The following is a 23,175-nucleotide window of genomic DNA, read 5'->3' as shown; positions in this document are numbered from 1 at the left end:
TATATTTTACTTACATATGTATAACATTGTACATACATCCTCACTTACGTGAGAAGCACTCGGTCGAGTTATGCTTGCGTTTCGTCGTTTCTGTTCGTGCTTACGAGCGTGAGACTCTCCGTTCTGTTCACCGCATTAGATTGGATCTAATTTTCCAATAGAGAGACCTACCGTTGGCGTACGCGTTACTGATATTATCGTGCGTCACATCTCTACCGTCCCTTACGTCAAATTAGTTAGATCTATCTAATATCGCGTGTCCTATATTACCGGACAACGAAATTTGGCCGAGTCATCTTCTCAAATTAAAAACGTTTACAAATTACGTTTATTCTTTCTTCAACATTATCCTCATCCTGTTATTAAATTTTTATTTCTATCTTACTAGAATAATTAACGGTAATAGACATTTGGCAAATATTCGCAAACTTACGCTTGAAATTTGTATAACAATTAATTTGCATAATGTTTTTCAAGTTTAATCATTGGCTGCACAAGGATTTGCACGTTTGCAAAACGTTGAGCAGTGATACTCGCGACAAACTTTTCAATCCACCGAATTCATATAAGAGAATTCAAGTGTGCATCGTTTTGCACGTTAGCAAACGCAGCTTATCATTCTTGGAGAATCGAGCAAGTGCGTTGAACCAAGGAACGATCCAACGATGAATCGTCATTAGGCAGACCGGCTGGACCTAACGACTTCATTGGGCAACGAGACGCTCTGGCCCAGATATCGATGCAAATGCGTTTCACGCCTTTTATCGGAACGCGCGACGCCTCCGGCACTTTGACCAATCGACACCGCGACATCCACCCAGATTGACTTTAACGGCTCGAGGAATATACACGTTATATAAATACACATACATATGTAGACAAATGCATGCATATATGCATTTATACTTGGAAGAAACGAAATTGAAATTGTAAGAAGAAAATTTTCTTTTTATTACGTCTATACAGGTTCAAATAATTTTTATTATTTAAAAAAAAACAATTAAGTGTATTTAATAATATATAAAATACTTGAGTTAATCTCGAGGAACGTGATTGTTATATTATATATATATATATTGTATAAATATGTAATTTCGTTTTTTCCAATGATAAAGAGAAGACATTTTTTGTTCATATTTTAATTCCAAGGCGTAACAAGTGGTCAAATTTGATCAATTCAACTTTTCAATTATTTCTCGCGTTGTTATGCAACGATTAGCATTCGCCAGTGCTTTTTTTGTCGTCATTCGCTTCAACTGAATGTGGTACATCTTTCAAATCGAAATTGCCAGAACGAAATTTCGGAAATCAATTTTGACATTGGTATTTATTTAATATATTTTCTCCGTAAATGGTACATGATTGTTTTCTCGTTTGCATTGCATTAATACTCGTACTCTGTACGAAAAACAAAATTACTTTCTAAATAACGCAATAAACAATGTATTGGATTGTCCCAAAAGTTTCTTTCTTTTTCATACATTAGTAATTTTACATGCAAAATATTTGTTATTTTATGTTATATTACTGAATAATATACAGTATAGAAAAAAGGTAAGGGAGAAGAATAACACACACGAAATATTTTGCATGGAAAACTTACTACGAGAAAGCAAGATACTTTCGTGACAAAGTAATACTTGAAAAAGATGAAAAAAGATCGTAATAACAATTTTTATTTTTCATTTTGTGTATGCATATTCGAATAACTTAAAAGTAAAATGTATTGAATTTAATAATTAAGAAAAAAAGAACTTTCATTAATGTTATAAAGATATGCATAAAAGCTTTCCAAGATGGCGGTGCTCTCAAGCGATTCATTTTTATGTCAAGCCTGCGGGATTCGCAAAGATGTTATCTCTAAAAGAATGTGGCTTGACGTAAGGGAAGGGCTGAGTTTCTGCTGGAAAATAAACATCAAAGAATACGAATAAAACGAGCTCGGATCTCATTCTCGTTAGGTGGACGTAACGTTAATCGTCATGCTGTTATTATAAATAACTTCGAACAACTAAGATCTCTGGAAATTTTACTTGCACGTATAGAAAAATATACATGTACATATATTTTTCGCAAAGTCTAACCTGTTATCGATGAATAGAAACTTCCATGACGTTCTTCCATACGTAAATTATTACATTAAAGATTGCTTTTTTGATTTGAAGTAAACAACATGTAGATAAATAAATTATGTATGCATTTGCCTGGATAGTTTAAAAATTGTTTTAAATCTATCTTTATCTATCTTTATCTATCTTTATCTATCTTTATATATTTCTTTCTTTTTCTTTTTTTTTCAAATTCCTTTTGACTTGAAGTTAAAGGGACGACGAATTAGGCTTGGCCCATTATCAAAGGTGAAAATCTTGGCTTTTCGTTATCTCGAGAAGAAGTAACGAGCCTGTTAAATACTCTCCACTCGCAAGCGTGAAAATAAGCAAACAAAATCCACAGAGACGGATCGTTCGCATCTCGAGGTGAGATCTTTAAATTCATTCGGAAAGATAAATTCACCCCTTTTGTACGGAGTTAACTTGCTTATTTTTATCCACCTCGTGGATGATTTTTAAACTGGGAATTGATGTTTCCGGTGACGTATCTCTATTTATCTCGATTGTACGACACTTTTAGTTCCCTAAACGACTGCTTCAATATATTTTGATAAAAAAAAAATCTTTGATACATATTAATTATTTTTAAAACGATATAATAAAAAAAAATAAAAACAGAACACACACACACACACACACAGAATTTATTTATAATAAATTATATTGATTCGTAATAACTGTACATTACAGGGAGTTAAGAGATACTTTGGAATAAAAGAGAAGCAATGTAACTTTATGAGCGATCACTGATCTATGCGAAGGAGAGCCCTATTGTGCGAATTTAGTTAGATGCATTGTGACAGATGCACTCTCTCTTTTTCATTCTCTTTTTCTCATTCTTTCTTTCTATCCAGTCGACAACGCGTCTCGTTCAGACCTACAACATCGTTCTAACTAAACGACAAACAAATTAATTGTACGCGAGAAACGATTCGCTTGTCTAATATAAAATAGACAGCTCTACCCTTTTATCGATATAACTTTATATTTATATATATACTTGATTTATTTCTATTAGGATTTCTGCCTTTTCATTCAATTTCCTTTCATCACTAAATTACTCTTATTACTTTTATATTAATATCATCAATTCAAATCATACCAAATATTAACCCTTTGAAGAGAAAAAGAAATGATTCAAATGTCCAATATTTGTAATACTTAAATAAACACGGTAAAATATTATTTATATTACCTCTGAAATTGAAAATTATTTCAAAAGAGGGACTTATAATTCAATACTATTCAAATGACTTGTGTCATTTTTTCGTCGTAATAATTAAAATAAATGTACTTTCTAAAATTGGATAAAAAATAAAATATCTGTAAAACTTGGGCTTTGTTTTTTAAGATTTTGTAGTTCCAAGGATTAAATATTGTGTCTAAATAATGTAGTTAATATAGAAAAAATTAGAATAAATTATGGAATAAAAATCAAATAAATTTGAGAATAAGAGTAAAGTGAGAAAGGGTGAGGGAGAGTTGTTAAGTTCCATGTTGTTTCCTTTTGGTAGGGTAAATGGCACTGCTAAAGATAGTAACAACGACAGTGGTGGAATTAGCAGCGGCATCTCTGTATCAATTAGACGCGGTATAATATACCAGGAAACGCCGAACAATTATTGTTGTCTGGCCCACATATTGTGTTGAGGCAGAGTAAAGCCTGTGCAGTGTCACTGCGACGTTCCTCGTTCCATCGTTAATTTGCCTTCATTGCCCTTTGACGACAGAACTTTTCTCTTTCTTATCAACGTGCATTCGCATTTTTCCTTTATTTTAATCATCCAATTACCGATCGCCTTCCACGTACGAACCCTATCACTATTTATATTTTAACTTAACGTTTGCTAACGACTCCGGAATTGTAATCATTCAAATTTGTTTTAATCAATGGTCTATTAAATAATTTAAATGATATTGATGATAATTTAAGTAATGAACAATCTTAGCATATTATGTTTTTATTATGGAAATATTTGATTTTTGTACAAATTCAATTTGTGGAACATATTGCGATATTTAAACTACTTGTACTACGTAGAATGATTTTCGAGCCAATATAAACTCGTATGATTGATTATGTTCGACTACTGCGAGTAAGAGTTTAAATAAGAATGTTAAATGCAACTGATTGTAAAGAATGTTAATGTTCAATTCGTTACTATGAATATTAGAATGCAATTCTACTCCAATGGGTACGCTAGCCATATTGATATTTCGGAGATAGCTAAAATTCTCCCCTTAATGGTAGCGAAGGTAGTGTTTAAGATTTTTAGAATGTACTAATTGTCGAATCAGTGACGATTCCATCCTCGTAATTCCTTAGAAGAGAGAGCTGATGTTTTCGTCTAATATAAACTTACAAAGAAAGAGCTCAGTTAACAGACTAGTGATTTTTTTTTAATTTTTCACAGATGTAGGAATCCATCAGGACCATACACTGTGCAAGCAGTAAAACGAAATGCTTAAACATTTCCAAGAAAAGGAAAAGAAAAGTTTCACATGTATTTTTATATACCAATCCGTTTCATGTAACATGGAAAAATAAATTTTTTACAGTTTAATTGAAAAAAAAAGAAATTATTAAAAAAAAATACATGGATGGACGGGAAAGTATTGAACTTAATAAACGACGATGGGTTGAAAAGTTTTGAGCCTACCACGAGGAGGGTTGAAAAATTTAGTCTTACAAAAAAAGGGTTAAAAAGTTTTATTTCCTTAACAGTTTCGATCGCCAGCTAATTTTATGAGTAGGTTTGAAGTGCCATTATTGTTTGAAATTTCTTCACTAGTCATTTATTCCAGAATTTTTTCTGCAAACTTATGTTTTTCATATTTTGTGAAAAATCTTTTTGTGTCGTGCCGAAATAGATGTTTAAGTATTTGACTGTCTGCAAGAGACGTCTTAAATGTGGACCATTGACTGACATCCAACCCTTGAAGTTTAAGGTCTTGCAACATATGTCTAATATCACTATCCCTAACGAATTTAGATGGATAAATTCCTTATTTTTATGTTGAAGCAGAATGTGAAATCTGAGATTTTTGAAAGACGAGATGACAAGGCGAAGGTCACAAGGCAAAACTCTCTTAATATTATTTCCTGATCAAATAACTAATAAAAATGAAGAATAAGTACTACTATACGAGGGTGGGTAGAAAATTTATGAGCCTATTTCTTTCTAAAAGATTTTTGAAACTATAGCGAAAAATAAAAATCAGTTTGATCAAAAACAATTATTTTTATATTAGGATTAAAATTTTTCAATTCATCTTATATAAATATAAAAATACAAATAAAAAAATAAATATCCTACATAAATTTGTGTAAAAATAACAAATTATATAATATTAATATATAATGTTTAATAAATAAACATAATAAATTTATATATATATATATATAATATCATTATGTGTATAATATATCCCATATAATACTTTACATTTATTTAAAATATTTATCGAAATTATCATAAAAATTAACTTTTACAAATACAATAGTTTGGATAAGAATAAATAGATATTTCTATAATTTAATTAAAATTTATAGATGTTTGATCGCATAATTATGTCGATACGACATCGATTGTCGTATAAGAAAATGAATTTTTCTTATTTAGATTAGTAGAGTAAATGGAAGATGATTCCATCCCTTCGGATGTTGACAGTATCCCATGTCCCGTTGTAAAGATTACGAGGCGAGAGAGTTACCGAGAGACACGGATAGACCTCGTTATCCTTTCACTTATGAGAGAACGCGACTATCCTTACCGTCGTTCTATTGATTCCTATGCGGGGTGTCCAAGGTCGGATTGCTCTATCGAAGGTCAATCTACATTCGCCATAGAACCAAGCACTAAGATCCTTTCATTTATGATAATGTTACTATTCTAACTGCTGGAACAAGTGCTGCATTGCGGTTCGAGAAAGAAAAAAGAAAGGAGAATTTAAACGGCGGGAAAGAAATAAAAATATAATAGAAAAAAAAATAAAAATGATCGTTACGCAATACCTTCGCGGATATTGACATCGACTTTGAAACAATACCAAGGTACAATTAATAATGTAATTACACATATACATATATACGAGCGTATAATTCGGAGTGTTATTTAATAGTGTTATTTAATATCTCAAAGAAGTATTTAATTATTATTATGCTTTATATATATAGAATATTTTTATTTATTTAATTCATTTGTTTTTTTCCCAATTAATTTTTTTTCTCTTTTATTCTTTTATCCTCGCAATTGTTAAAGACCATTTATTTCTTCGTTTTTCGATCTTTACAAGTATTACAATTTTATGCTATATACAGATAGAAATTTGAGGATAAAAAATATCAACATAATCGTATCGACGGAAGAAGGAAGAGAGAAATGTTTTACAATATTATCGATTCATCGATTTCGCCAGACACGAAGCAGTCTTTAAACTTACTACGCGTACAACGTTATACGTGATCTCGCACGATGCCAAAACGTGAAACTATTTCGTACTTCGAAGCATTACCTTTCATCGATCGCGTCTACGACTTCCGTGTAGATACATCGATTTTATTCGTCTTTATCTAGTTTAACTATTATCTTTTTTTCTACGAATTCTAAAGAACAAGCAACCGTTTACTGCAATCGCTGCTCTCGAAGATTACGAATTCTGTAATAGTAGTAATATTAATAATAGAAAAAATGATTAGAAGTGGAAGATTCCAAGGATAAGCGAAATTGATCATGTTTTTTATAAAATTGTTAAAATTTCATGTAACAATTGGTTCCGTAAAAAATAGGAATTTTCTTTTTTAATTCCGTCCACCTATCAGAATTCGAAAGGAATAAATTTATATTCAGATTGTACCGTTTGTCATATAAAATTTCAAGCATCAGATTTCATTTGGAATACACTATCCCGAGTACGAGAAATTTATTGTAAGTCGTTAGAATTATATGTATCATTTTTTGTAGAAAACATATTTCTTTTCTCTTATTCTATCAACTCGTTAGAATCTGATCTTTTGAGATTCTATTTCAGTCAGTTCCAAGTATCCAAAATTCCTTCAATTCGTTAGAAAATCGTTGGAATTGAATGCGGAAATTGTTTTTTTTTTTTTTTCATAAAAAATATAACTTTTGTTATTTCATCCATTTGTGAGAATTCGAAAAGTTCGGATTTTAATTCAGAGGGTTCCGTTCGTCGGCCAATAGAAGATTCTGACGACGGTGTTCGTCTAACGGTACCTTTGACTCTTCGATCGTCTTCATCTTGAAGTCTGCTTGCTCTTCGTTGGCGAGACTAACCGCGTAGTGTACGTCCTATTACGTCCTCTCTTCTTCCTCTTCCTCCTCCTCCTCCTTCTCCTCCTTTTCCTCTCCCCTCCTCTCCTTTCTTCTTCCCCCCTCTCCCTTCCCCCTCCCTTTTCCCTTCTCTTCGTTCTCCTCTTCTTCATCCCTGGCTTCCCGTAACACAAGCACGTCCTCAGTGATACGCGTTTCAGGATGTACTTACCTGTGTATAAGTATGTATTCGTTGTACATGCGTATACGTATCGCGACGACTCGACGAGAAACGAATAATAATCGGAATCGCAAAAACATTTACGCGAAACACTTTCCGTTCCGTCTTCATTTCCTTCTTTAGATATTTTCGGTGTTGTCTGACTACTCGATCGAAATTTTCGTGAACATTTTTACCAATGAGCTTAATTTTAATTTTTCCTTTTTTTTCCTTTTTTAAAATATTAGCATGTCTTACTTAAGTATGTGGATTACGAATATCATTCAAAACTGAAGAAAATTTATTTTTCATTTTTATCCGTCCATTTGGTCACGGCGCTCGTAAAATTGTTACCTACCAATTAATTTCTCATTATTTGATTAATTTCTTTTTAATATGGAAAGAAACGGAGATCTTTAGTGTGTATATATGTACATTATAAATATTATTCAAGTATTATTAATCCTTAAGCAATTTTAGCAAAATTAATTTCCTTGTCTTTTTTGATTAGTATGAGCTGCTGTCCATTCACGTGATTTTAAAATTAGTATAATTTTGATCAATGATGTAAATCAATTTCTTTTGTTCAAGCAATAGTACATTAATATAGGCTTAAATAATTGCATGTTTACGATGCATGACATTGATAAATGAATAAATTGTAAAAATGATCAAATAATGACGAGTTTGGATCGATAAAATAAGATCAATAGGATTTCGTATATAGATATCGAATCAGGTTTTAATAAGATTTCTATTCGCGGCAACGTTCTTAAGTGGGTACACGACGGAACGCACGGAGTCTGAAGTAATCGTGAAAGTTGTAGTTCCGTCGACATCGATGAAAGTACAAGCATGACGGGATTACGGTTAGTATACGATCTCTACGGCACTTATCGATCACCTCGAGAGACGTAATCGTTCGAGTATCTCTCCTCGTAGCGTCAATCTTCAAAAATATGTATACATATGTATATCTGTAGGTAGATCGTGATATGTAAGACTTTATCGTACGTCAAACCCCGCATAATTGTTAAATGTTCACAGCTTGTTAACTGCCTTTACGCACGCATGGGAACTGGTGTATTATTTCTTTTTATTTTATATCTCTCCTTCTCTAGATCAAGATCTTTACGAATAAATTCTCTTTTTCTTTCCCGTCGATGTTGAACGACAACATTTTTCGAACTAATTTCTACAGAGCTTTTTTATTACTAATTTTTTATTACTTACAATTAATTAATTACGTGCATACATATTTATTCTGTTTTATTTTTTTATTTTCTTTTTTTTTTTTAAACATTATTTCGAGAAAACCACGAGAAATTGGATGCCACGTTTCTAAAGCGGAAATCTCGACAACGACGACGACGACAACGATGACGATGACGGCGATGACAGAATAACGTCGAGTGTTCGAGAAGAAAGATTTTTCTTGCGGTTGGAAGAAGATAGATGTTCTTTACCGCAAAGGACAATATCGACGAATTACGAAAATTGAATTCTCCTGGCATTCGAGAGATCGAGCGCGACCTCTTCATTCGAGCGCGGGAAGATACTTTCGATTTCAAATATTTGTTCACATTATTAAAAGGACTTCGTTCATTCATTTTCAATCAATTTTCATTCTCCTACAAATTTACATAACCGAGAACAAATTTCATATTATTTTTCCCGCAATTTTTCCAAATAATTATAATGAAACATATCACACGATCGAAGATTATTACCGATTAATACCGAACATAAGCGATCTAATCTTCAACGTAGACGTACGTTACGTATATAAATATCCCAATGATAATAAAACGCGTTTTGAACGTTGCAAACGAAACGCAAAGAGAAAAAGAAAAAAGGGAAGGTGGGTAGGTATTAGAGAATACTCTAGAATAAAAGTTGGTCGGTTAGAAGGACGAGCATCTTGGAGATGAGCCTTTTGTGCAATGTGGAAGGGTAAACCAGGAAAGAAAGAAGGAAAGAAAGAAAGAAAGAAATAAAGAAAGGAAGAAAGAAGGAGGGTGAGAAGAAGGAGTACGGACAGTCGATTACAGTGCCGAAACGAGTGAGAGCAGAGTGGAGCATCTCCGACCAGTTTCGGAGGAGGTTTGAAAGGGGGAGGGCTTTCTCGAGCGTGCGCGCGCGCGTTTTACTCCCTACGAAAGAGAAAGAGAAAGAGAGGGAGAAAGAGGGTAGAGAGGGAGAGAAAGAGAAAAGCGAAGACGAAGGAGGCGAAAGCCGAGTTTGAGTTTCGGTTTCGTTCGTTTCGCGCCTGCTCCGGCAAACGGTCGGCTGCGGCGGCGGGAGTCGAGAGTGAGTGTGAGAAAGAGCAAGTGCGCCAGAGGAAAAGAGCGAAACAGAGAGAGAGAGAGAGAGTCGAGTAATAGAGAAGGAGTAAGTGAGTAAGTAAGAGTGAGAAAGAGAGAGAAGGCGAACGCGCTCTGCTCCCAATAACGACTCTCGCCCTCGGTCAGTCGCGCGCGAACCGCGGAGCCGCGAGCATCTCCTCGTCTCTCTCGCTCCGCAGGCGGAGAGATTCCGGCGTATCTCTCTCTTACGAGAGGGAGAGAGAGAGAGAGAGAGAGAGGAAGAAAGGAAGGAAACGCACGTGTGCATGCGTGATAAGGTGTGCGTTCGTTTGGTGTCATATTGTAATTTACAAATTTAAAAAAAAAACTAATAGAGAATAGTTATTTCTCGTCATAGTAGTAAAATAGTTCGCGAGGGTTAGAGTGAACTGGGTTTTTTTTTAAAGAGGATGAGAAAGAGAGACAGAGGGAGGACGTACAAGAAGAGAAGAAGAAGAAGAAGAAGAAAAGAAGAAGAAGGAAGACGAGAAAAAAATAGATCGACGATATAGATCGATCGTTATGTTACGTTCGTGAAAAGTGTAACTATTACGTGACTGGAGAAGAACCAGTTGAAATTAAACGGGAGAGGAAGGTAGTTGGTGCATCTTCTTCGGCACGACGACGCAACATAGACTAGATATTAAAGGTATGAAATTGAGGATGACTGAGATTGCACGAGATTATTGCTATTGTTTTTTATTAACTTCATTTTATTTTCTTTTTATATTTTTTTCTTTGATATTTTATCGTTTTCTTTTTTTACGAGAAATCGTTATAGTTGGAAATTTTTGCAAACAGTATATAAACATATATAATGACCGGGACGAAAATAAATAGGAGAGAGAAATATGAAGAGCGAATGACGCGACTAGGAACGTGCATACGCGTCTTTAACACCCGGTAGAACAAGAAATAACAAGAGAGAGAGAGAGATAGAGATAGAGACCAAAGCGAGTAAGAGTGCTTGCTACTGGACGGAAAGGCTGCATGCGTGCATGCGTGCGTGCGTGCGTGCGTGCGGAGAAGCGCGCGAGAAATAGCGGCCGACTCTCTTGCTATTTTCGAGCCCGCCAAATATCTCTTTCTCTCTCTTTCTCTTTTTCTATTTCTCTATTTCTCGATTCGTGTGTATGTGTGCGAGCTCGAGCATGAGAGTGCATCCACTCCTCCGCTCGCTCCATATGACAGGTAAGAGTAAACTCCACCTACGTTCTTCTTCTACACCTACTATCCTCGTCCACGTCCTCGTCGTCCTCGTCGTCATTATTATCCTTTCGGTGTCGTAACCATCCACTATCTACAACTATTTAACATTGATTACATCCTACACACCTGCATGCGTGTGTCTCTATATTTTACATATTTGCAACCAACGTATGAGCCCTGTCTGTATATCTCACTCTCTCTCTCTTTCTTTTTTTCTTTCTTTCTCTGTCCGTCAGTTTGTCAGCCAACCCTTTCATTCATTTGCGTATATCTATTTTCAAAAGTTCATAAGACCTATTTCTGTGCACACGCGCGCGAGCACGACGCGTGTGCATATATTTGTATGTGTGTGTGTATGTTGTTTGATCTATCGGATCTCGAATCGTGCGGCCTAAAGCCGCTTATCGACCTCCATCTCCCTATCTTTCCTCCCACTTCGATCTGTGTCACGTTCAAGGTCCCGAGCCCGTATCAGGTTTTCTCGACTTTCTCCGCTACGTAGAGCCGAGCGCGACCGAGCGAGCATCGTCGAGGCGCTTTATTGATCGAGCTCTCTGTCCTTTCGGTTTTTGCCAACCTATTTCCTTCCTCAGGTTCGTTCCTTTCTTTTCGTTCCGATTATCCACAGAGAGGACAAATCTATACCGTCTTATTTATTCCTTCCTCTTATCTTCGAATAATTGACTTACAAATTTCTTCCTTTTCGTCTATTACATCGAGTTATTTTACTTTCGATGTTTGTCTTACGATTACGGTTTATCGGCTAAAAGATGATGATTATTCTTCGACTATTCATTTATTTTATTTTATGAATTAAGTGTAAGTTTAGATACTTAATAGGATGTTTTAATATTTCATTTGATTCGAGGTTTGTCTCTCGTTTATCAGCTGATGGGGATAATTATAGTTTGTGGATCGTTACTTTCTTTTTCTCTTTATTAGATTTAATATAGATAATTTAATGTTGGTAATTTATAATAATTTAGTATAATCATTTATTAAGAATATATGTATAATTAATGTTTTTCTAATGATATCTAAGCTTTGTCAGTTTTGTTATTTATTAAATTTTAAAACATATAATTATTATTGCATTCTGTTTTAATAGCATATATCTTGGAATTTAATGGAAAAGTAATACGTTATTAAGATATTCAATTAGAGTTATTCATTTTGTTATAAACTTTTCTGAGTATTATTAGTCTCTTTTGTAACTTTTTAGAAATGAAAACTTATTATTACATTTATTTTTTTTTTCTTTCTTTTTTTTTAATAGCACGCATCTCGGAATTTCGTTTAACTATAAAACGTCATTAAGATAAAAGTCGGTTGTCGATAAGGTATATAGTATTGAGTATAACGAACTTGTACTCAAAATTCGGTGAGAAAGAGGAGAATTTTGGAAGGTTCGTCGTGTGGATTCGTTCGGCGCCATGATTCGCCTTATCCTTCGCTTTCGCGTATAATTCGGTGCTTAAAAAGAACGTGATCGGCAAGTCAGAGCCGGTCCATGCGTCATCGACGCATGCCATGGAAAAAGAGGAAGAAAAAGGAGGAAGAAAATACGAGTTTCGTGTACCTGCCACTCTGTTCCCTTCCTCTTCTCTTCTCTACTTCTTTCCTCCACTAACTTCATCTTCTTCTTCTTCTTCTTCTTCCTCTTCTTCTTCTTCTTCTTCTTCTTCTTTTTCTTCTTCTTCTACCTCCTCTTCTTCCTCTTCTTCCTCTTTTTCTTCGATTTCTACTTCTTCCTCTTCTTCTTCTTCTACCTTCATCTTAACAGTGTGCTAGCCAAATTTCTTTTTAACCAACTAAAATGATCCACCATTTTTGTTCGATTTTCGTTCAATCGTAAATTTACAAATAAATGTTGTTTTTTGAAACAAATTTTCATTGTCAATTTTCTATTTATTTTGTACAAAATATATTTATTGTATAGTATTTTTTGTAAAAACACGTTATCGTTTTTAATATACGTAAATTTTATTTTTAGAAAAATTACCATTTATAATTGCATATCGTAAATGAAACGTGTTATATATCTTATACGCAAAAAAATTACGATTTTTTTTTCATATAAAATTTTTTTTTATACCGAAATTATTTAGAAAATACAATTTGTAATTTTTAAAAATAATTTTCTGGAAAAATTTTCTCATTTCTTTTTTTCTTTTTTTAATAAAATCTAGACAAATTTAGATAATAATTTATTTTCTTTTACATCCCATGCGAATAACAACTTTTTGTGCATAGCACTATTTCATTTTTCTACTTCAATGTAAAAGTTCAAAAATAGAGTACTATTCACGCGTTGTTGTTTCAACGTATTAAAAAAAGAGTAGGTAATGGTAGGGGAGAAAGAAAAATAGATTCAAGAAGAAAAAGTAAAATGTAATATATTGTCATTGTACATCAACTCTGTTCGCATTGTTAGTCGCTTTAGATCCGTTAGTGCAGGTGGTAGCTCGTCGTGTTAACAATCCGTTAGGTTTAGGCATTTGTGACGACAAATCCGAAACTACTGTGTAAGTACTTATTTTAAAATATGTACGGGTATAGTTGACATTAACAAACTACCTATCTAATATAAGAAGAAGAAAAAAGAGGACAATTTAATTCTCTCTCTCTCTCTCTCTCTCTCTCTCCTTCTTAAGAGATTTTTTATACACAAGTTACATTGAATTTGCACGCATAGATTCAAACGCGTAGATACGAATTTAAATACATACGTAAGTATTTAAATACATTCGGATTTAGTTCTTTTTATAATACAAGTAGATACTATAGGTTGAAAATAATCTAATTATATGTAAATGAAAATCGACACACTTGTGTTAATATATAAGAAAGAAAATTGTTTATCGCGTTCAGTAACAAACGATTTCTCTTTCAAGAAGTTCGTTCGTCTCTTGATTTTCGCAGTTTACTTGGTTTCCTACTAGACATAACGAAAGCTATGTTAGATCGTTTTGAATATACATATGTAGGAGATATATGTTCAACGTGCCGCCGATACTAAAGCTACCGGCAGGTAAGTACCGTTAACACTCTCTAAGTGTAGATTCTTCGTGCTAACGTCAAACCGAAATAACTCGATGAATATTCATTTTGGAAGTGGCCACATTGTAAATAAAACGTCGCGAATATAAACTGACAGAAACCGTAACGAATTAGAACGCGCGAGATGAACATTTGTGGAACGCATCAATCTCTCGGCCATCTTTTAAAACAAGAAAGAAAAGAAAATAATTCCAAGAAATATTATATGTACAGGTTGGTGAACCAAAAATCCTTAAATTAACTAAAAGTTCTGAGAAATCGTTAATACTTATTAGACAATTTTTAAGATTGTGATTTTACGGTTAATAAAATGAAATATAAAATAGAAATTAAAAACTCTTTTTGCTCACTTTGTAGAATATTTTCAAAAATATAAATATTATTTTATAATAACGACTACGTGCAAACGTTTCTTTTACTTTTCTTTTTAAATATTTCTTATGAATGATTTCAAATGAAAAGAGATAGAAGTATGATATATCGAAAGTGCATCGATGGATCTCGTATTCCGTTGGAGAATCCCGTATGACCGACGGTTACATAGGTACATGCCAAGAATATAATCATTATCGTTCAGTAAGTGGTAACTTTGAGTTATTACATTGTCGCTTACGATTGGCGGGCACGTGATTTACATGGTCACGCGACTCGAAGCGTTGGAATTTCAATGATTGTTCGTACTTATGTATTATACTTTTCTCTGTTCATTCTTCTTTCTTTCTTTCTTTCTTTCTTTCTTTCATACATCAACATTTTTCTTTTTTCTTAATATTTGTCAAAATCGTTAATAACGTGTACCTGTCATCGATAATTACATGACGTCATAAAATCACATAAATATTCATCGAAATGAACGAGTTAACAAATTTAATCGCATAAACGAGATTTTCTTTCCTTTTGTTTTATTTCTTTCCCTCTGACCCCCTCCTCCTCCTCCTCTTCTCCTCCGCCGCCCTTTTTATCTCGAATTTCTTCCGATCGGTCAAACTCGTCCTTGCCTAGTAAGTTGCTACTGTCGTTGTAATTCTAATGCGTGGTTAGAGAAGGTCGAAGATCGATTAAGCTAGCTTAGAGAGCCGAAGATAAATGACGGCTGGCTTGCGAAAAGTTTGACCTTGGTCCTCTTCGCTTAATCGTAGTCTTCGTCGTCGTCGTCGTCGTCGTCGTCGTCGTCGTCGTCGTCCGCACCTTGAGGAACGTTCGTTTCCATTATGGGTTTTCTCGTTTACTTAACGCGTAATACGCCGCGTGTTGCTCGAAGAAAACGTTCGAGACGTATGACGTTAGCTATTATTTGCCTTGACTTATACATACATAAGTATAATATTCGTATATACGTAAAAACGTTGAAATACGTTTAAATGGAAAAATTCATTGACTCGACTTATGATAAATAAATCCGATTAGTCGTGTAATCGTTGCAAGGATAAATTTGTGTCATTGAATTCAATGACGGCCATTTTGTATGATTTTTTTTTTTACAATCGCTAAAAAAACAACTATGAAAAATGTATTGATATGTTATAATTATTGTTAAAAAAAGTAATAGATTACCTTAGGCCATACTTTTGCTCTCATTAACTGCCTACAATTTTCTAAATTCTCTTCTCTCACTAAACCGGTTATATTCGTATCGATCGGCGAGCATAACGCTCTCTCGTTATTATCATTCGCGTGCCGGTCAGCTTTTAAATAACTGAAATTCCCTCCCGCGAGAGAATTTAGTTTCTCGGTTATCTCAACGCGCCACCACGCTACCACCCTATCATACTATCTATGATTAGTCTCCGCGCTGTAATATGCTATTACGTATGATCGGCTTACGTGTGACATGTTGAAAAATAAAAAGAAATACTTTCATCCGTTCTACTTTCTTTTTATTTCTTACCTATTACTCTCGCTCGTTACCCACCTTTCTTTCCTTCGCTTTTATTTTATTTATCTATTAACAACAACCAGATTGCCGGAACGCGTCAATTTGACTCATTTACGATTCTATTGCTATTTATTTTGAAAAACTAAAATAATTTTTTTTTTTAACATATATTGATTTGTAATAGAATTATTAAATGTATACAAATACTAATTCCTTCCCCTTCCCGTTTCTTAGTTCCAAAAATCCATATGTGCTATATCTGTTTTGATCGATGCGAATCAAATTGTCACATTTTCAAATTTGGTCGTTTTACACGCATCTAACCTATTTCTTGTGCATAGAAATACTTTCACGCTTCTATTATATTATACAGAATATTGAAAAACGATTGAATTGACAAGTTGAAGCATCATGCAAAAGAAATAGAAATAAGGGCGTGTGTGCTATATGAAAATATCTGCGGAAAATGTATTTTAAAAACAAAATATATACATACATAAAAATTGTTTCGAAAAAAGTTTCTTTAAAATAAAATTTTATTCTTTTTTTTTTTTAAACTTCAATTTATTGACGTATTTCAAGAAAAATAAGTATATACAAAACATCTAGCAATCTAATGTTCACTTTCATTGTAGTTAATACTAACTGTGAAGTACTTCGATCAAACTACATTCTAATTTCCATTGTAAATACTATCTTGTAATATATTTTTATTATTCTTTTTCTTTTGTTTTTTCTTCTAATTTTTATCATTATATATACATATAATTTTTTTATCATTATATATACATATAATTTTTATCATGTTCGCTCTTCCAGTTACAAAGTGATAAACTCAGCACTTTGCTCCCCGACGGCTTTTACGTCATGGGGAAAAGAAAAGTACGCATAGATTAGTGTTGGTGGTTCATGAATATTTCTTTTTTATATATTTTTTTTTAAATGAAAAATAACACAGTTTTTAAGGGAGAGCAATAGCTTGGGTGGTCGTGGAAAGCATTAGCCGGTCGCATGGAAGAGTACGTAAGTTGCCACCGATGTGAAGGGAGCTTAAAAGCTCCGCACACTGGCCGCAACGTCATTAGCCAAATAGCTGCGGCGGTCCGCGTACGTTATTCCCTTTTCTTCTTATTACCAGCAAGTGGATTCGTACGCAGTCATGAGATCGCGCCTTTGCCAGTGACTTTTCGAAGTTTTAAAAGAAAGAAACGAAAAGAAGAAAAAGAAAACAACAAACAAGAAAAATAGAATAATAATAAGAAAAATTTCCAAGAAGGAAAGGATGAGAGAGAGATGGAAAAAGAGAGAAAAAAAAGTAGAAGAGAGGAATGGATGGAAGGAAGAAGAAGTGGAGCCGCAAGGGCGAGACTTTTTCTCAAAAAAGATTGCATCGTCTGCTTCTTCTCGGGGCCCTTCTCTGCGGTTACGGCATGCCATGTAATTTCGATGCTCGCGTATAAAGAATATGTTAACGCTAAATTGTTCTGCCATTCTGTGTTCCTTTCTGTACCTGTCTCTATTTAGGGCCTTTCTCTCTCTCTCTCTCTCTCTCTCTCTCTCTCTCTCTCTTTCTATGTGTATATGTGTTTGTATATATTCGTTCAGTTTCTGTTCAGTATCAATTTCGCATCTTGTCCCTATCTTGGACCTGTTTTAGCCCCTAAGATTGTCCGTGTTTTATGTCGATGTCTCTGTCATGATATTCTTTCTCGCTTGATCTTAATGTATTCTCCTATTCTCGATGCTATTCGAGTCCTAAGTTTGCTTGCATCTTATATCTGTTGATATACACATCCTGACATTGTCCTGACGTTCTCCTGGTTCTATCTTGATTTTAATCTACTTTATTTCTATATTAGACTTCATTCAATTCTGAATCTTTCTGTTTACTACCGAAAATGTACCCTATTCTTTTATTGTCCTGTCTTTATCTTGATTTCAATCCGTTCCTAAATTAAATCTGATTCAATTTTGAATCTGTCGGTGTCCTTTAATATCCTCGTCCAGATCTTACTTTCATCTTTATCTACTTTATTTCGTTATTGGATCTGATCCAATTGTAAATCTTTCTGCTTATTATACTTAACATGTGTCCCTATTCTTTCATTGTTCTGTCTGCGTTAAATCTGATCCAATCTTGACCCTATCTACGTCTTACACCTGTAGTAACCCAGTTCTTTCATCATCCTGGTCCTATCTTGATATTAATCTACCTTATTTCTATATTAGACCTTATCCAATTCTAAAACTGTTTATTCATTATATCACAAATACCCTTATTACACTTTCTAGTTTTTATCTTGATTCTAATCTATTTCTATGTTAAATCTGATTCTTGAACTTATTTGTATCTTGCACTTATATTGTCCCTGTCTTGTCATTGTAAATCGTAAATCTATTTATTTATTTGTGTTTCTACACATTTGTCATACCTCTTGATTGATGCTTCTTTCCTCATTTTGTTCTTATTTTATTTTTTTTCTCTTGATTAAATTATTGTTTAATTATCAAACAAAAATCACATGAATCTTTCTATCTCAAATCATTGAACGAACTAAAAGTAATGAAGAAGTGAGAAAGCATAATAATCGTTTCACCCTTTTTCAACATTGAGTAAAGTTCATTCTTAAAAGCACAGATTCATATGAGTCGTAGGATTGCGTAAAAAGTTAGTGGCAAGTAAGGCAAAAGGCCTTAATCGCAGTTAGCAAACGTTAGCGTTGAAGCTTCGTGTAAAATGTGCGAGAAGTGCGCTAACTCTCGTAAATCATTCGTGCGTCGCATACGTTTCGTTCGTATTTCAACGAGTTCTCCTACAAGAGAGACACGCGTATCGCTGTTTCGTTCCCTCATTCTCCTACTGCTTTATATAAATGTCTCATGTGAATCTGGTCGAACGCGTTCCTCTAATTTCTTTCAATCTTTCTTATTTTTCTTTCTCTTTCTTTCTTTCTTTTCTTATTATTACCACCTTTTACGATCGTCTCAATAACAAGTAATTAATGCAATTTCTCTTATCCTTATCTTATTGAATATATTAATCAGAAAAAAAAAACAAACAAAAAATATCGAAACCTGTACTACTCAATAAATAATCTCAACAATTTATCTATCACATTATTATAAACGTTTTACAAATCTCGTTAATTAATCTCATTTAATCTTATTGTTAGTTGCTGACGTACATTAAATCAATATTATAAATCCTAATAATAAAAGAAAGAGAAAGAAACCAAAAAATCCCAGGAACAACCTGTATGCTATATTTAAATAATCTTAAAAACACACGTTTATCAACACACGTTTTATTATCAACGTTTAACAAATCTCACCAATTAATCTCATCTAAACATGGATTTAATACACACACACAAATCCGATACTTGAAATCAAATGTAATAAATACTAAACGCGTTGAAATTTGTTCTACATCAAAGTGACTTTGATGTAGAAACGACAAAGAATTGAATGTAAAACGGGATAATGGATCGCGAAAATGATTGTAATAATAAGAATCGATCCTCATATGATCTCGCTCATCTAATCCTCAGCAATCCTTAAGCGGACAAGCTCGTAACGGAAGCTCCTAAGGTTCTAACGTCTATAGAGCCGTTCCAGTGAGACACATAAAACGTTGGTACACGCGATGAATCACGAACACGATATTTCCTAAGTGCTCGCACGGGCCGATGCGTGTTCTTGAACCCCAGGAGAACCGAGGAGTCCAAGGTTGTGGGAGTAGTAGTTTCTCTCTTTCTTTCTTTCTTCCTTTCTTTCTTTCTTTCTTTCTTCCTTCCGTCCTTTCTTTCTTTCTCTTGCCTGCTTTCTTTCTTTCTTTCTTCCTCTCTTTCACTCTTGAGGTAGATAAAGTGAACGAGATTCGAACTGGTCACAGGACGTAGTCGTGAGCCTAAGCTCAGTACAGTAGTCGTATTCTCGCAGAGTACTCCTTGCAAATCTGTCCTTCTCTCATTCTCTCTCTCTATTTATACATGTATATGTTTCGTCTATGTAGATATCTATCTATATACACTGCCTACCAAAAGTTTGAGATTCCTACGTAAATTCTGAGAAACAGGATATTTGTAAGAAAAAATGAATACCTTTAGATCAACCAAAGTAAACTGATTTACCAACAAAAACTTACTAGTAGAATGTTTTACACTTATTGTTAGTTAGTATTTATTTTATTTTATCAAAGAAACGAGTGTTTCTACAAACTATCCTTTAATTCAAGAAACTGTACTTATATTTAACGACAGCCTGACATAATCCAGGTATTTTGATAATTAGTTTAACGATTGTCTGTAATTGAATATTTTTTCTATGCTTCTTGTGGAAATTGCTAAAATTCTCCAAAAGGATAGTTCATTTCGAGCATAGCCTTTTAAATTGAGTATATAAACTAAACAAGAAGAGCATTATGGGAAATTAGAAAATACTAATCGTTTGAAAATTAATTGCTATATTCGAGGGGTATATTTTAAGGGAAATCGGTTAAGGGTCCAAAACTTTTAGCCGATAGTGTATATGCTGTACATATGTGTATATATTTACATATGTACCTGTTTCGTGTCGTATCTAAGCAACCTCTAGGTTGCTAGAACGAAGAGCCACGAGGCATAGAAAACGATTTCGTATTCGTGTTTAGCTCTTACGAGTTCTAGGCTCATCTATTGTCCTCTTCTCTCTCTATTTCTCTTTCAGAATGGGACCCTGTATTTCTTTACCTTATCTATCTCTCTTTGAACTCTTTCCCTTTTCCAAGGACTAAGAATGAAAGAATTCCTTTACTCGTCCTTTCACAGAATCCCTTTTAAATTGGATGATACACACAAGCTAAAGTTAGTTAAATTAATTATAAATCGAATTAACACTTTGCATGATAACAAAATAACGCAGAAATAAGTTTTTCAAAGAAATCATATTGTAAATCATTTATATTAATATATAATACAATTTTGTTCTTTGCTGTTTAAAGTTATTTATTATTATCAAACTCAACGAGTAATGAAGTAATACTAAAAAGTGTAAAAGAAAGAAACAAAGAGAGAGAGAAAGGGAGAGGGAGAGAGAGGAAGTATATTCGTCGCTCGTTAATTTAAGGTGGCATAAATGGCGCTAATGTTAGTGTGCGAGGGTGAAAGAGAAAGAGAAGGAGAGAGTGAGAAAAAGAGAGAGATGGAGAGCACAGAGAACGGCTTCCTTCGAAGGCTCGTAAATTATCGGCGCACGTAGAAAGTAGTGAACTCACGGCAGGTGCTCTTTTCTTCTTTTCCTTTCCCTCCCTCTCTCTCTTTCTCTCTTCGTCCTTCATTTCGTTCTCGAGATCACTAATCTCCTATCGTTGAACGATATTGCGATAGTCTAGTTATCTTTATTTACCGCCTGATAAGCACAGATATATATTTCTGTCTCTTTCTACCAGAACCATTCGAATTTATTGTTAGTATAAAATGTCACATTGTGTTTGTGCAAGGAGAAAATTAAAAAAAAGAAAAATGGAAATATAAAATATAAAAAGAGTTGATTAATAATAATAATAATAATAATAATAATAATAATAATAATAATAATAACGGTGTACTGCAGATATACTGCAAAAGAAGTTCTGTGCAATTGGGTCCACCCCCGCACCATCAGCAACTCGTTCTGACTCATTTCCAGCGGCAACATTCGAGCCATTTCTTTTTCGCCGAAGGCTAAAAGCCACGAAAGAGCGATCCTTGATATCTGTTTTTAGCTTTTCGATGCTCTCGGCCGCTGCACTTCGTCGTTTCTTTCATCGTCCTAACAGCAAAAGGGATTTCGCCTATAATTAGATCGTTATAGTCATATAAAATCTTCATGGTACGTGGATCGGAAAAAGATGGTTTATGAATATCGGAAAAAAAGAAAATCATAATAAGAAAAAAAAACAAAAATAATAAATATTTTTTTGTTATCTATCAGAAAAACCAACACATTCTACAATGTATATAATCTGCATTTTATTTTTCACCATAGTACAGAGTTGAAAAGGAATGAAATGCAAAAAGTCTTTACGTGGGTCAGATAAAATGTTTAGATTGTCTTACAAATCAATTACTCTTACTCGAGATTTGTTTGTAAGCTTTTACTTTTGCAATTCGAAAATAGAAATTATTTTTAAAATCACCTAGGAACTTTGGACCATTCTCACTCTATGCTATGTTATTGTTTACTATTTTTTATTAATTGAGATATACCATAATTTTTCAAACGCTTTATAAAAAAAGAAAAAAAATCGAAGAAAAGTTAGAGTATTCTGATAACAATTTTTAATGGATTTTTTTAATAAAAGTTTTATCGATAGAAAATTATTTTTTATTTTATGATCTATTTTTTTTCATCGAAGCATATCTGTGTATGTGTTTGAAAGAGAGAGAGAGAGGGGATAGAAAAAAGGAGAAGAAGCTAATGCCACGGTTTGAGAATTCCGAGAAGAGTTCGAGAAGGAGAAAATAGCTGAACGCGGGGAGAGAACGAATGCAGCCATTTTTACGACACGAATAATTATATCTTATCCGTGACGACCCGTGGCCTCGCACATTTCGAGGAAAAACAAGCTTCGCGATTCGAATGACATTGCAACGCCAGAGCCAAAAAACAAGATGGCTCATTCACTATAAGCTAAACAGAAAGAAAAGAAAAAAGAAAAAAGAAAATGAAAGACAGATGGACAAAAAGAGAAAGGAAACAAATAATTACGTTAGTTAAAATTCTTCTTCCCTTTTTTTCCTTTTTCTTCTTTTCTTTTATTAAATAAAAATAAAAAAATAATACAGGAAAGCTGCGCGAGATAAGTTCAACAATTTCAGATAAAACAGTTCAAGGAAAAATTTGAGCCGGATTCGCAAGTGAAATATTACAGAGAATCGAATTAGTCTTCTCTCAAAAATATTTTTATATCGTTCCAAAAGTACAGTAAAAATTTACTGCTAGAGAGGGTAACTAGGGTCGGGCGGGGTGGTGGTTGGTGGTTTATAAAGACTCCTTCTTCGATAACCAACCGTAACATTACGCGCGCATTCTACAATAAGAACGAGAATGACGCATGCGC

General features: G+C 33.7%; 1 protein-coding gene across 8 annotated transcripts in view; it reads left to right on the top strand.

Annotated features, from left to right (window-relative positions):
- The window catches only part of LOC122516782 (solute carrier organic anion transporter family member 74D), an 89,829-nt gene that overhangs the window by 21,250 nt on the left and 45,404 nt on the right, over positions 1-23,175 (top strand). The window contains exon 1 of one of the 8 annotated variants that reach the window (XM_043634903.1): positions 9,828-10,598. The exons of 6 other annotated variants lie outside the window; for them this stretch is intronic. The gene's annotated coding sequence lies outside the window, so the exon portion shown is untranslated. Of the gene's footprint in view, positions 1-9,827; positions 10,599-23,175 lie in introns of those variants that run through there. One more of the 8 variants, XM_043634896.1, reaches the window with a different exon arrangement.

This window comes from Polistes fuscatus, unplaced genomic scaffold, assembly GCF_010416935.1.
Source record: "Polistes fuscatus isolate 324 unplaced genomic scaffold, CU_Pfus_HIC Scaffold2, whole genome shotgun sequence".
Taxonomy (NCBI): Eukaryota; Metazoa; Arthropoda; class Insecta; order Hymenoptera; family Vespidae; genus Polistes; species Polistes fuscatus.
Note: the sequence above shows the minus strand (reverse complement) of the source record. Positions and strands in the feature narration are given on the sequence as shown.